The following is a 14,323-nucleotide window of genomic DNA, read 5'->3' as shown; positions in this document are numbered from 1 at the left end:
TTAGCGGGCAATGTAATATCCATATTGTATTCAATGTCATGTGACCAAGTCTCAACCAATCACAGCATGCGTAACAACTGTGAGATGTGATAAAATATTTTAATGGTACTATAGTACGGTTAATAGTAAACCAAAGAAGGTTTCGCGTTTAAAATTTCAAAATATAAAAATACTCAGATAAAATACAATTTTAATATTTTAAAACGGATACTAAACTCCCTATATAAATTGTATTGTTGAAATACTCCCTGGTTTGTGCCAGATCATCGCTGTGTCTGTGTTCATCAATGCGTTAACTCATGTTTTAAACAATATAGGTGGTTTTCAAGCATACTCTGTCAAAGCGTCTATGAATGTGCATATAAAGTGCCTCATTATAAAATGCAGTATTGCACCATTATGGCTGTCCTTGATTAAGCTAATAAGCATCCTCTCTCAATGTATGAACAATAAATATATGAACAAATCACATAACAAGATCACGTGAAGGTTACCGTCGATAACCACAACCCGCGCGTGATCATGGGGTATTTAAGAATTAGACGAACCATTTTATCTATTCCGTATTCAATTACCAGCGGAAAATGAGTACACTCTTTGAGAAAACAGAATAGTATGACAATTTGGCATGGCTCATAATCGTGTTTTTTAAGCGTTTATTTATTTTACATTTATATTGCATTGCAATTTCTATAGACAATAGGAATTAGTATACAAAAAACATGTTCTGTTATTCATAAAGCGCTATTAAATGAACATTTGAAGGTTACTTCATAATGGTGCTATTTGGTTGTAAGATATATTTATTGTACAATACGATTTCAAAAATGGTCTGTCAATGATTTAACTTGTTGATATATGAAATTGCAATGGCATTTAAATTGTGATACATATTTTAGTTGAATTGTTTAAGTTAGTATTCTAGTGGGAGGGCTCATTTCATGCTTGCAGGTACACAATAATAAATTATTAAACATTGTATTTATTGAATGTATATCATTCAGTTTGCATATTTTGACATGGATTGTTAGCTTTAACAATGTATTCTGTGATGGGCGATTCTGAGAACAATGTTAACATAACATATTTTGCAGACTAGCAATAAAAGTGCATAACAATAACATAACATAACAATTTGATAATGTCATGTCTACAAATCAATGTATGATGTACCAGGAATGAAATTTGTTGTGCATTTGTTGTGCATTATAAGATGGAGAGAAAGTGGATTGATTCGAATATGCTCTCTATTGTGTGGGCACATTATAATAATATTCACAAATTTGTGTTCGAATCTTGCGTTTTACCAATCTATGCGGTTATGTATTTATAATTTTCTTCTTCATTGTCTTCATCTGATCTCTTTTGTTTTCCAACTTGCAGTGTTTTTCTTGTGTTGATTTTGATTCTTCAGAACACGAGGCATCATATTCAGTACAATCATTTTAATTTATAGATTCACCATCGTCCAAAACTGCGTCCTCATTGTCTGTTTAAAACGGAAATATAAAAAAAATTGCATTTACATGGTAATGTATTTACATAGTAATGTAATTGGTTATCAGTTGTCCCTACTTATTTACAAGCTAATTATATATGCATTTAAGTGGTGCTTTTTCTTGATAGGCGCGGCTACACAATGCTTGCTATGGTCATTGCACTTACTTGTTTTCATGATATTATTTATCTCAACCAATTACTGCAAATACAAAAGCATGTGACGAGAAAACAACCTCTTAACTCTCTATTATTTTAACTACAAAGTGTCACATAGTATAGTTTTGATGGTTTTGGTTGATGCAGATTACAAATTTATATATATTGATATTAGATATAATAGTAGAGTGTCGGATGGCTGTGTTTTTAAGAACCGTATTCTCTATAACTGCCTTGAGAATAATAATCTTAGTATTTCGAGTTATGTCTGCTTCCGAGATTTAACGATACATTCTATTCGCCATTCACCCCTCTTAAAACCTATAAACATTCAAGACAGGGCTTGGGTAAAGACAAGCGTGTGTTCACCGATATATTGAGTCGTACTGGAAGAATTTCAGAAGATGCATTTAGCATAATGGCTAATCGATTTCGGGTATCTATTGCTTCAGAAAAATAGGAAATTATTGTTATGACATGTGCTGCCCAGCACAATTTTCTGTGTGTTGAGCTTGGCAGTAACTCTGTTTATATGAACCTCTGGACAAAAAAGTTTGTATCAGGTTATTGAAGAAGCAACCGAAGCCACAGGGGTGATTTACAAAATACAGCAATATAGTAACCTTTCTTTTTAAACAAAAGAATATAAATTGTGTGCATGTTTCAACTCTAAAGATAGAGAAGTGCATGGCAGTGTAACATGGTTTAACATTTATTGACTATTTGATCTCAAGTGTTAATTAACAGTATTTAAAACAAAATTGAATGTGTTTGGTGTAAGCTACTATGTGAATATGAAGTAACTAAGGATTTTCAGTTGTGCACTCATTTTCTTGTAGGTTTATTGACTTCCATGCACTGCTGCTTTTATAGATTGTCATTTTTTTCGCCCTCTCTCTAACATATTGTGTTCGAATTCCTGTTATTATTTTATGCACTTCAACACCTGTAATTGAACACATTTATTTATTTATAACAATAGTTTTATTTATCCAAAACATAAAGAACAATAAAATAAAGTACAAAACGGATAGTTTGAGACGTTCTGAAAGTTCATGTACAACAATGTAAAAAAATCACAATAAATGATACGTTTGTGTTGTCACGGTTATTATTGTAGTACATACACAAATACTGTAATAACCAAAGTTCACATATAGTGTTATATGTTGGTAGTTCTTTTCTGGGTTTCCTGCTAAACACAATACAGGTAACAAATTAGTGTTATTTTGCGATGAACATAGAAAAAAAAGTAAATTTTATAATGCTAATGGCGACAAAATGAAATGAAAATTTCATGAAGTAAAAATAACAAACATCTGTTCGATATTGATAAAGGAACAATGAAACATTTATCCGTCTTTTAAATATCGTAGTACTGTGGCGCAGTGAGGTGTGTGTTATATTTAATGTTACGGTGATCTCTGTAATTGTGAGTTCTAATCTCGTGTTGATATGTTCGTAACATGCATGTAACCTTATTAATCGATAGTTTTATAATCCCTCTAGAAATTGTCTAAATTTTAATGTGTTCAAAATTCTTATATAGATACATTATCGAGAGAACCATGGCGATTGCGAAATCGCAATCAGTCAAAAGTATAGAATACTTACTTTTTGTTACGGCACCAACTGCCTCCAAAGCCTTACATTCGATATTTTTGTTTTGTTATAATCCACGGTGGTTATGTCTTATACAGACAAGGGTACTCTTCATAAGAGTAATGACTTCACATGTTACATGTAGTCTGCTTTCAATGGTCACATGACATCTGGCTATGCACTTGATTGGTTGTTGTTAATCAATAACCTGCAACACGAAATAGATCTTTGGTCCGGATATCATGGCCTTAACAGTAAAGCCTGGCATTACATGTCGCAATGTTCCCACCTTAGTCACAGTATTCTAAGTATATCTATATATAGATATAGCTACTATAATTTGCCTTACATGTTACAATAATGAAATCATTATTATAGGTCGTCATCCTACTAAATAATTTTGTTATTTATCCATGTTTATTTAACTCACCACCATGAAATATTATAACCGGACTTATTTGTTTTATTGACTAAGAGAAGGAAATTGCTATGTGCTAGTATCATAATAAAAAAGAGCTAATACCGGTTTCCGGGATGGTTCATGGTGAATTATTTTCGACCTTATATGCCACGATAACATACCCTGCCAGTATATCTATTTACTACTGTATGGCAGGGTGCTAATAAGGTTTACGGGAATAGAACAACTCATTACTTATGACATGTATCACATCAGAAGATTGAATTGCTGCCAGTAGTAAAACATATACTGTCATACCGTAGTCATATAATCAATCCTGTGCACGTTGGATATTACAATACAGGTAACAAATTAGTGTATCGTGACTTAAAAAAAAAATATCTTCATTGGAAGTCATGCACACTCGGTACTGTTTATTCTGGAAAAGTCCTTGCGAATCCCCTGATAATGGCTCATAGTACACTATCAAGACAGGAAGTACTCTGTGCCCACTAAAGACTAAACATGTCTGTCAGCATAATGTGTATTCCCAATACAGGTGATTAACAGTTGTCCTCTCCTATCACAATACACTAATAAGGTCAATGTACGTGACATCTGAGGGTTATATTGGACGCAGGGACACATTAAGTATGTTGCAAATTAAACCAAAGAGTATGTACTAGTTTTAATCTATTATTTCAAGACGCATCAAATAAACATGTTCTTTGAACTGTTCAAAATGTCTACACGTTATAAAGATACGACAATGCGCATTGTATATGCGAACGTATGACTATGCAACAGTTGCCTATCGTACACATAAAATGGCGTCACCGTCGTTTACTCAATAGTTTGCTCAATAAAACTACAAAATATGCTTTAATTGTTTGTACATCGTGGTTATCTTTAGGTTAATGTCCTTATCATCAGAAACACACTATTATCATTGCAAAGAAGGATGTGTGGGAAGAAGTGGGCGTGATACATCACTTCGGAAATAAAGTAACCTGCAGCAATGCCGCGTTTTCAATTAAAATACTCTATACTTCACACGAAACCACTACAGGTCATTTTAACGTGTGTCGACAACACTATTCTCAGGCAGTTGTCATTTATTTTGTCCTTTGTTGCGTGGGAACCGTAGTGCAAATGAAAGTAATGAAAATGTATGTGCAAACTGATATCGTGATCAAAATGTCAATTTACTATGACAATATGTCTTTCGAAATCTTGAAAGCAAAACGTCTGAACCACTGGAAACGTCATTGTCCGTTTGGAAGTGTTCTTAAGTAATCCGTACGACAACATCAATTACAAACAAATAATGACAACTGGAATAATATGGGTGTGACTCATGCTGTGACACCTATGTCCCGCGATATTTGGGCTTGGTTTAGGAATGATTTCTAGGATAATTTAATAATAACTTCGTTGTAAAAAAAAAACCTTAGATCATGATGAAATTGGACGATTTTATACTCAATCGGATCATGTGTGTGTACGTTGTTTCTTCTATTATAATTCTCATTCAAGAGAATTCATGTACCATCATTATATGAGAATGGTGATATAACAGTTTGGAAATTAATCCAGACACTTCCACAATAATACAGTTTATTACTGCAACAATGGTCTTCTTTTTTTGTTATTGATTGAAAATTTCAATTCATAGATATAAGTGTTCTTAATCATTACTCGATATAGGCATTAAATTAAATGAGTATGTAATTCCATCTATATGCACACACATTACACTTTAATGTGTCGTTAAATGTTGGCGCACTCACATAAGTTTTTGCTTAAACGAGAAGGTGATGTAAAAATACACACACTATTTTATTATGCACATTACTGAAAAATGCTTTCATTAAAAAAAACATCGTCAAATTGCCCGCTATAGGAGTCAAAATTTGTAATGATATACCGAATAAAACACACACTGTTCACTCTGTTCGTGTGGTTATATCATCACGGTTCCTGTGATGTGTTTGTATTGTTATACTTTTTATACGAGCCAGCTATTGGCGGCCTTCTGACATTTCAGAAGTCACGATGTTTACACAAAAAAACGCTATAAAAATGAGCAATTTAATTTCCCCCACACCAATGTACAATACAACGTCATACAATTATCTCCTGATTAGTAGAAGTTATACTAAACGCAACTCTTACGGCAAACAGAAAATATGAACAGAAGATGTCTCAGTATTTTTTAGGTCAATAACCTATATTGTTTATTCATATGACCAGGATATTAAAATGCAATTTTCAATAGCAGCTTCACACCATTTCAATCGCATATATATATAATGACAACTCCAATCAAATTACGCATCAATAATTTTTGAGTCAATACAGGTAAACCATATATAATAATATCGCATATTGCTTAACGTAAATGTTTAAATTGCAATATATAACAAACAAACACACAAACAAACACTCACCAATAATTCTCATTATTGAATAAGACAAGCAATCTTCAATTGACATTTCTTACAGACACATATTCATGGACATCATTCACAACCAATACTCCCGTATTATATGACATCGACTGTGCGTATACTTGTTCCGCAGACAGATATATATAACACATTCAGATGGAAAATCGTCTGCTGTTCTTTATCAAGCGCGTCATTTCTTGTATTCAACAAAAGGCATCCGGGGCCTGAACCTTTCACAACTTACTATTGAGGTTGTTAATGCGATTATAGTATGTCAAATAATCTCACGCCTCATACGCCTATAAGAACATGTCGCATCCACCGATAACAAGTTAGTCTAGCTCTCGTTTGATTGTAATACAATTGGTTTCTATGTAAATGCGTCTTTAAAAGCAACTGATTGCAAACGTTTAGCTATCGTAAATCACTTTCTCGTCTTTCAATGATATTGATGACACAGGGGGTTATCTTCGATGTATTGTATTCGTGCGATTGCTATCATTAACAAAGCGGGTCACAGCTTTTCTTCGGAAATGAAAGAAGTAAATATAATAGACTTAGACACGATTCGCAAGTCTTACCCCTAGACATGAAAAAGGTTATGCAAACCACTCAGTGCATTGCATGACGACAACGTCCTTCACGACGCCAAACAGGCCACTCAGATTTGACTTAATTGCTGCCAATTTTGACATAGACAATGGTTTGATTGATGAAGTATACCTTCAACGTTCGGACTAAGTTAAGTGAGTTCAATGGTCATGGTTAGATTGCAAACAAGAAATATGTTAAATGACAGTAGAAAACGAGAAGTATTTGATGGAACATCATGCAGACAAGACAAGTGACAAGAACTGCGATTGATATAATGTTTGTATAAGTCGGTCATGTTAATTATTTCACTAAAATATACATTTTTCTTGCTATTGCTTACGGCTGCAATGCTGAGTGAAATGACTAATCGACAATATGGATTCAGAATTGTATTGTATTCCGGTTACGTTCATGTACAGAATTACTTTATTGGAATCCGAAAAACCATATTGAATTGATCTCTATATTAGTCACGGAGATTAATTACGGAATAACTCAAGCTCCATTCGCTTGAATTAACTGAATTAATCTTTCGAAATTAGAGTAACTTGCCACCAGCTCAAATCCATACATTGAACTGTTATCAGTTAAAAATAAAATACACTTAAGGCAGGATCATCCACAATGACAATATTTCAATACATAAATAAATTCGTAACAATGTTGCTTTAATTTTCATACTCTAAATTGAGTAAACGTAAAACAACTGAGTCTATGAGGAGAGAGGATCCAAAACAAATAAAAAATAACTACATTATTTCATTCGTATATTTTTAATCGGATACACCAGCATTTCAGTTGTGTATTTGTTGTGTATATCGTTTCATTCGTGTATTTTTTTAGTTCAGTCGTATATGCAAACATCTCATTGGGATATGATGTCATTTCATTCGTTTTTTGGTAGTTTCATTAGAATATGGCACCATTTCATTTGAACATTCGATCATTTTATTCAGATATATCATCAATTCGTTTGGACATTTTGTTATTTTATTTTGATCTCCAAATATTCCATTCACATAGTTTTTCAGCCAATGCCTAGCTAACTCACATTCGTAAATTAATTTTAATTACCACACGTTATACTGTTCTAGTTGCCTTTGAAAGTAAAGTCACTTTTTTCATATTATTTCCCATCGCCTGATGGGTCTTTTCTAGAATAATCTTCAAAGTAAAATATTGCAGAAGAACTCCGTCCAATTGTCCTATGCGGGAGAGAACCAAATAACATTGGAACGGCGGATAATATTTGAAGGGCGGTGGTCGTCGTGCAGCGCATATTCGAATTCCATGTAAACGATGTATTTTACGTTATTCATTTTGTATTTTACAATGTAGTGTACGTCGCTGTGACTTCGAACAGGATGCGGCGCGACGACCACCGCCATTTAGAAAGAATGGTCATTGCAGTTTCCACGTTTTATCGTACACAGTTGAACAGCAATTTGTTGATTCGGGATTCGTCGTGTTCTTTTACACGATATATTCAAGAGTGGGTTCTCTCATGTTAGTAGGTATACGATTCATGGTTCGCGTGCCCGAGTGACATCGCATTAAAATTGATATTTAACTGCCCGTCCCCCTTTTTATTGCATAATTATTTACAAGTGGGTAGGGATACACCTGTTTGCGAACGATTTCGTCGTTCGTTATCTGTTTCCCAAACTTCTCGTACAATGTGAGCAGGGCGTTAAAAACTACTTGAGACGATCTAGTTGTGACGTCGTGTAGCAGTTGAACGAAAACTGGGCAGCTTCCTATGGACATAAGCCTCGAGCGAGCAAGAAGACATTAGAATATGATTGTAACATCGGAAGTAATTTAGACTTAGGCACGTGTATGCGTAAAAATTAAAAAAATAATAAGCTAGGCGGCAAAACCACTGGTCACGTGATGGTTTTCGTGCTTCACTTTCTCATCAGCTGTGAAAGATGAGGCCCTAGACCTAAGCTTGTGCCAAGACGACTTATGACTATGATGGTATTCTATGTGGTCGAACTGAGGTGAGGTGGGGGTATTTTCTTCAAATGTCATAACATTTCAGAATGCCCAGCATGTGTTAAAGCGTTGCATGCATTGAACACAACAGCTGTGCTCTTGTTACTCTTCATTAAGAAACGTGCTGGAGTGGCAAACAATTCTTAACTGCATGATACGGAACTACTGGTAACTACGACAACGCTATACTCAAGAACCGCGGTAATTAGGGTAGTACAATCTCGTCGAATGGTTAGCAACTGAACTGAACTGAATGGTCCTGAATGCACCACAACGCAACGCAACTGTACAGAGAAATAGTAAACCTACACGAATACAGTTATACTTAAAATTGTGGTTGTTAATGTTATACTTATTGTTATAACGGATTCAATATTATCCCGTCCCGTATATGCAATGTGTTGTACAAGACTCGTTCCTGTCCTCATTATCAGTGAATAAATTAATTTCGATTTTACATTAACTTTATTGAGGGTCGGCAGGGGTATTTTTGTAAGCTGTAATTAAATATTTTCGTAATAATGTAATTTAAATAAATAAAAACGTAAATTCGTAGACACGGACAAGGATTAAAATGTGATCAACTATTTTATTCATTCGTAATTTGTACAGAGATCTTATTTTTGGTAAGAGTATGAAGCATTTTCAAAATTAAATGTCGCGGCAATTGATACTTAATTTTGACTCTTAAATTATCAAGTATTATAAAAATGTAAAATGTAATTAGTATTTTGCTTTATCTGTAAAGTGTACTTATTGTAAAAACGTAAAATGCATTTTTTATTTCCTGTAACCTGTACCAGCTAACCCCTCTTGCCCCCCTTTTTATCACCATCAATGTACAAAATATTGGGCAGCGATATATTGAAATTATAATTATTTACAGTCTGATACAGGTTTGTTTTTAATATTGCCGAATTGGTCGCCAATCCATGCGAAAATTGTAGAGATTTTATTGATGGAATACAACAGTACTACCATTAGAAAACAAGGTAATTTACCAGTGAAACTTGCTGACGGCAATACGCTCACACAGTATATATAGAGAATGTGTTTGTCATATTTTTTTAACTTAAAGCGGGGGAGTCGTCATTGTTTGTTTACAAACAAGCGCCTACCTATGAGCCTTAAGGTGTTTATCGTGTGTTATCGTTGCTTGGGACTCAATTACCGCGCGTACGCAGGTGACGATCCTTCCGCTTTAAAATTACCTTCTCGTCAACAATTTCCATGTCAATTATATACTGATTGGCGGCGTATATCGTCGAACTGCAGAGCCGTTCTACACGACCGGCGGATAATATTTAAATGGCAGCACATGTTCAATGTAAACAATGCAATTCACAAGCGCTCTGTACGTCGTTATGAGTCCCGCGTCCCGCCTTCCTGTTGGACATCCACGTTTAATTTGTCGATTCGTTGATTTCTTATTCGGGAATTATCCTAACCTACAATATTCAGGAGTGAGCTCGCGAATTTTAGTACGTCTACGATCTTTTGTTTGCGTGCCCGAGTAACATAGCAGCAAATTTATATTCAACTGTCTCTCCATTTTTGATTGCACAATTGGAAATGGCTATTCATGCTTTTTCCACAACAAATTGATGTGAATTCGTAGTATACTTGGATGCCCCGCAGTAGAGAAATGGTCCGTTGCTATTCAACCGTAAACCTCAGTATACATTGTATTTTTAAAAAACGCCCAGTTACATTTCATTTTTGAGAAGATTGCCTAAACAGCTCCTTGCCTAAGGATTTCATCGTTAGTTCTGTTCCCCGAATTTCCACGGAACTGCAAGCAAGGGAATTAAAAACTGCTCGAGACGCTCCGGTTGTGACGCCATATAGCAGTCGAACGAATACTGAGCAAGCTGGACGCGCACATTGCACCCGTGGTGGCAAAGCGTACGACTCCCGATGTTATTTTTGGTAACTCGAGCATACAACGATCGGAAGGAGTTGGGTCCGTCTTATTTTTATTTGAAACCAATTCTGGAAAAGACTCCCTATTCGCGGGGTATAACATGAAATCACTTAAGTGACTTTGTACTCAAATGTATGGTTTATAACATATAGCATTGTGTCAGGAATGAATAACATACTTGAAAATGCAAGTAAAGTAACAAACTGTTCGAACGACATGATAGTGTATCCGAATCAAATAATTGAAAGTCCGAATGAAATGTCCAAAAGTACGATTGAAATGAAAAAAACAAATACACGAATGACAAAATAACGAAATGCGATATTTTATTATTGTAATTTCGGCATAGATACCACGTAATATAGTAAAAATGTCGATATATTTCCTTCTTAACATACTAACAACAATTTTTCCTGTTATGTTTCTTACTGCATGATTGGATATGTCTCTTTTGGGTTCATTCAGTCTACTTGTTTGGACTCAAAACATGTTACATGTGGAAACGTAAATAATCCATCGAGTTTTCACGTAAAGGCGCATTGGTTGTTTCGTACTTTACTCCGTACCTACTTTCTGCATGTACAACTAATTATCAGCTCTATCACTTGGCGACGCTTGTCAACGGGACACATCTGGTCGGAAGAAACAGATTCCCTGTAGAAATACGACCGCCAAAGTACGACAGTACGCCAAAGGCAGACAGATTGCAATTTTGAGTAGCGACACTGTTCATATATTTTTAAATGAGCCAAAATAAAACATAACAACATGTGTATGTTGCTTAATCGACGATCGATCGAGACAGACTCGTATGTAACTGCTATGGTCTGCTGAAGATAATGTACGACATATTTAAAATCGGAAAAGTAAAGGAAAAAATAAATAAATTGGTTATTTAAAATTCGTTAGTACAATCATGTAGGTCCAATCGGCACATACGTTTAATTCATTTCGTCAACCGAACGTTATAATCCAGGTCTGCTCAACGAATAATGCTAATGAACTTTGTATATTTATCGCAAATGTAATTTTACCTCTCCAGTCAATGAATCAAGAATCAATCGGGTATTAGTACATTTTTTTAGAATGATTTTATTTGGTTTCATGTGATAGGTAATGTACCATTATAATATAACATTACAAACATGAAGTCCACGGGATGCGTCACAGTGTACGCTAGACCACTCGTTTCGATGTTACCACTATCGCCCTCTCGAGTGTTGGCGATAACGGTAACTTATAGAACACTCGTCTCGATGTTATCGCTATATCGTTCTCACGAATGTGGGCAATAGCGATAACTTCGAGACGAATGGTTTGGGATAGTTACAGTGTGGCTTGTGGGTAAGAATAGAAATTAGATGCCGATGACATTGTGATTATTCTGAGTTTTGACGACGAATTTTTACGATTGAGATGAAATTATCACGTATAGTTGACTGTTAATGGGTGAAGTGCTGTTAAAAACATAACAATTTGTTCATCGTCTTGCGCACACCTCGACAATGAAGGTTTGCATTTCAACACAGATCCCTAATCGAGAGAGCGGCGTGAAATGCTGACGCTGCTTGTAGAAGAAGGTGTGAAGCACTGATTTTAAAAAGCGGCTGTTTCTGCAGCTCACTTGTCATTTTCGCACCTCGCTGCTTATCCTTTATCTTTTTATCGAATTCGGTATCACCTCCGAACTATATATTGAAGTTGAATATACCATTAATGGTTCGGTCGTCGGCTTTAATCATTAAAGGTCGCCATAAGTATTGTAAAGAGTAATTCGAAATTATTAGATTGTAGGTAATAAGTGCACTTTTCCATAGGTAGAATTGTAATATTCCCCCCGAACTGAAACAAATTTCCAATTTTACCATCTCACGACACCATAGTAAGTTGTGTACTTTGAAATTCGGTCACGGCATTCAATGTTCTGTAGAAAAAACTCTCACTGTAATTAAAACATCTTGATTAATTGTGTTTATACGACATTTGAAATTTTCAAGTGTGCATTAAAATCTTGTCCACAGGCCGCAAATTGACAGGGAGTAAATCACAGTATTGGAAGAGCTGTTCATGCATTAGCTCATAAACACCAACGAAATATTTGCTGCTGTACTTTAACACTAAACACAAATGAACGAATTTAATTGTACTTGCATAATGTTATACATTATATAATTTTTTTTTCTGCATGCTGACTGATTAATATTGTGAGCTCCCGCATGTGTCCCATTGCTTCATACCATATCATATCTGAAACCTGATTCCGAATTAATTTCACTTCCACATGCTGATTTTCAAATTCATTTCGACTTGAAGAAATCAATTGAAAATAAATTGAACAAGCTTTCAGCTTAAAAATCTTGACATGGTTATTGACGATGATTATGTTTATACTATTCATGAATATGCACAGCATAGTGAAACACATTACACACAGATTGGTATTATTTATTCACACAAATAAACAAATATTATCTTGCAGTATGTGGCGTATGAACATACAGGTACAGTTGCGTGATGACGATGAATCGATTGAAAAGAAAGGCAAAGAAAAAGAAAGGCATAACAAGTAGACAATTCATAACAATCATCATACTGATTCTTGCAGCGACACATTCACTTGGCATTTTTGAAGAGAAAAAATAAAAAGCGGTGTTCGTCGCAGCCGCGTGTTTTCCGATTCTGTGTATGTAATACACTTTATTATACATATGTCACCGTAACGCCGTAAGTTACAGCGTGCCGTAATTTTGCAGTATTGCACTTGGGTATTTTCATCCTACCATATAAGAAAACGCGAATTCTAAACATGGAACGATTACGCGCGTAAGCGTCCTCTAATAATGAAAACAAACAAGGCTGCCCCCAGGGGTTGACTGTTCCCCACACAAAGAAGTTCGCTCAATCTGGTCTAAACTTTTTTGATTTCGACATTCCCATGATGTATTCCTGGGAGGAAAAGATGTATAATAATTAGGTTATTACGAGGATACTGCAAAGTATGCACTCAGACAGTACACGATCGCATCGACATCCGCTGCGCGTCGGTCTATACTGTCCCTCATACTGTCTTGGTGCATACTTTGCAGTATCCTCGTAATAATATGCTACTAATATAATAATAATAATAACAGTATGCCACAAGCAACGCAATAATAATCACTACACGTGATTATTATGAAAAAATAATAATTTGTTATATTCTTTATATGTTGGCATTTCATCCGTCCCGAAATTTGAATACGTGACTGAAAAAAAAATGGATGAGATTACAAAATATGTAGTCTGGTAACTAACTATTTATATATAATTATTTGCTGAATTACTGTACTTTTCTTCATAAAAACAAAAGTATTTCGCAAAGTCGTAAACGGGAGGACTTTATTGGGGTGTTATATACTCATCGCAATAGCTATACATGTAATACCTACCAAACAAATAAGGTAACGTATAACTACACTGGTAAATATTCACAGAAATAATTATCATTAGTAATCAACCACTAATTATAGTTTACCTATTTCAATTCATACACATTGTTCTCCATATGTTTTTAGAATGAATAAGCCCGGAACTATTTGTCCTATAGAAACAATAATAACAAATAATAACGAATGCATGTAAGCGATCTTGGAACTGACGATATATATATATACAGGTGCAGCAGTAGCAGGTAAACAGGGAGACACATCACCTATACAC

General features: G+C 34.9%; 1 long non-coding RNA gene across 1 annotated transcript; it reads right to left on the bottom strand.

Annotated features, from left to right (window-relative positions):
• Positions 1-1,385: 1,385 nt before the first annotated feature.
• On the bottom strand, positions 1,386-3,311 carry LOC144363046 (uncharacterized). Its single transcript, XR_013422656.2, has 2 exons — positions 3,271-3,311; positions 1,386-1,489 (listed from the first exon to the last, which is right to left on the bottom strand). It is a non-coding gene; the product is annotated as an uncharacterized LOC144363046 (long non-coding RNA).
• Between the last annotated feature and the right edge of the window lie 11,012 nt (positions 3,312-14,323).

Source organism: Saccoglossus kowalevskii, chromosome 3 (genome assembly GCF_978046115.1).
Source record: "Saccoglossus kowalevskii chromosome 3, keSacKowa6.1, whole genome shotgun sequence".
NCBI lineage: Eukaryota > Metazoa > Hemichordata > Enteropneusta > Harrimaniidae > Saccoglossus > Saccoglossus kowalevskii.
This window is presented reverse-complemented; position numbering and strand designations above follow the sequence as displayed.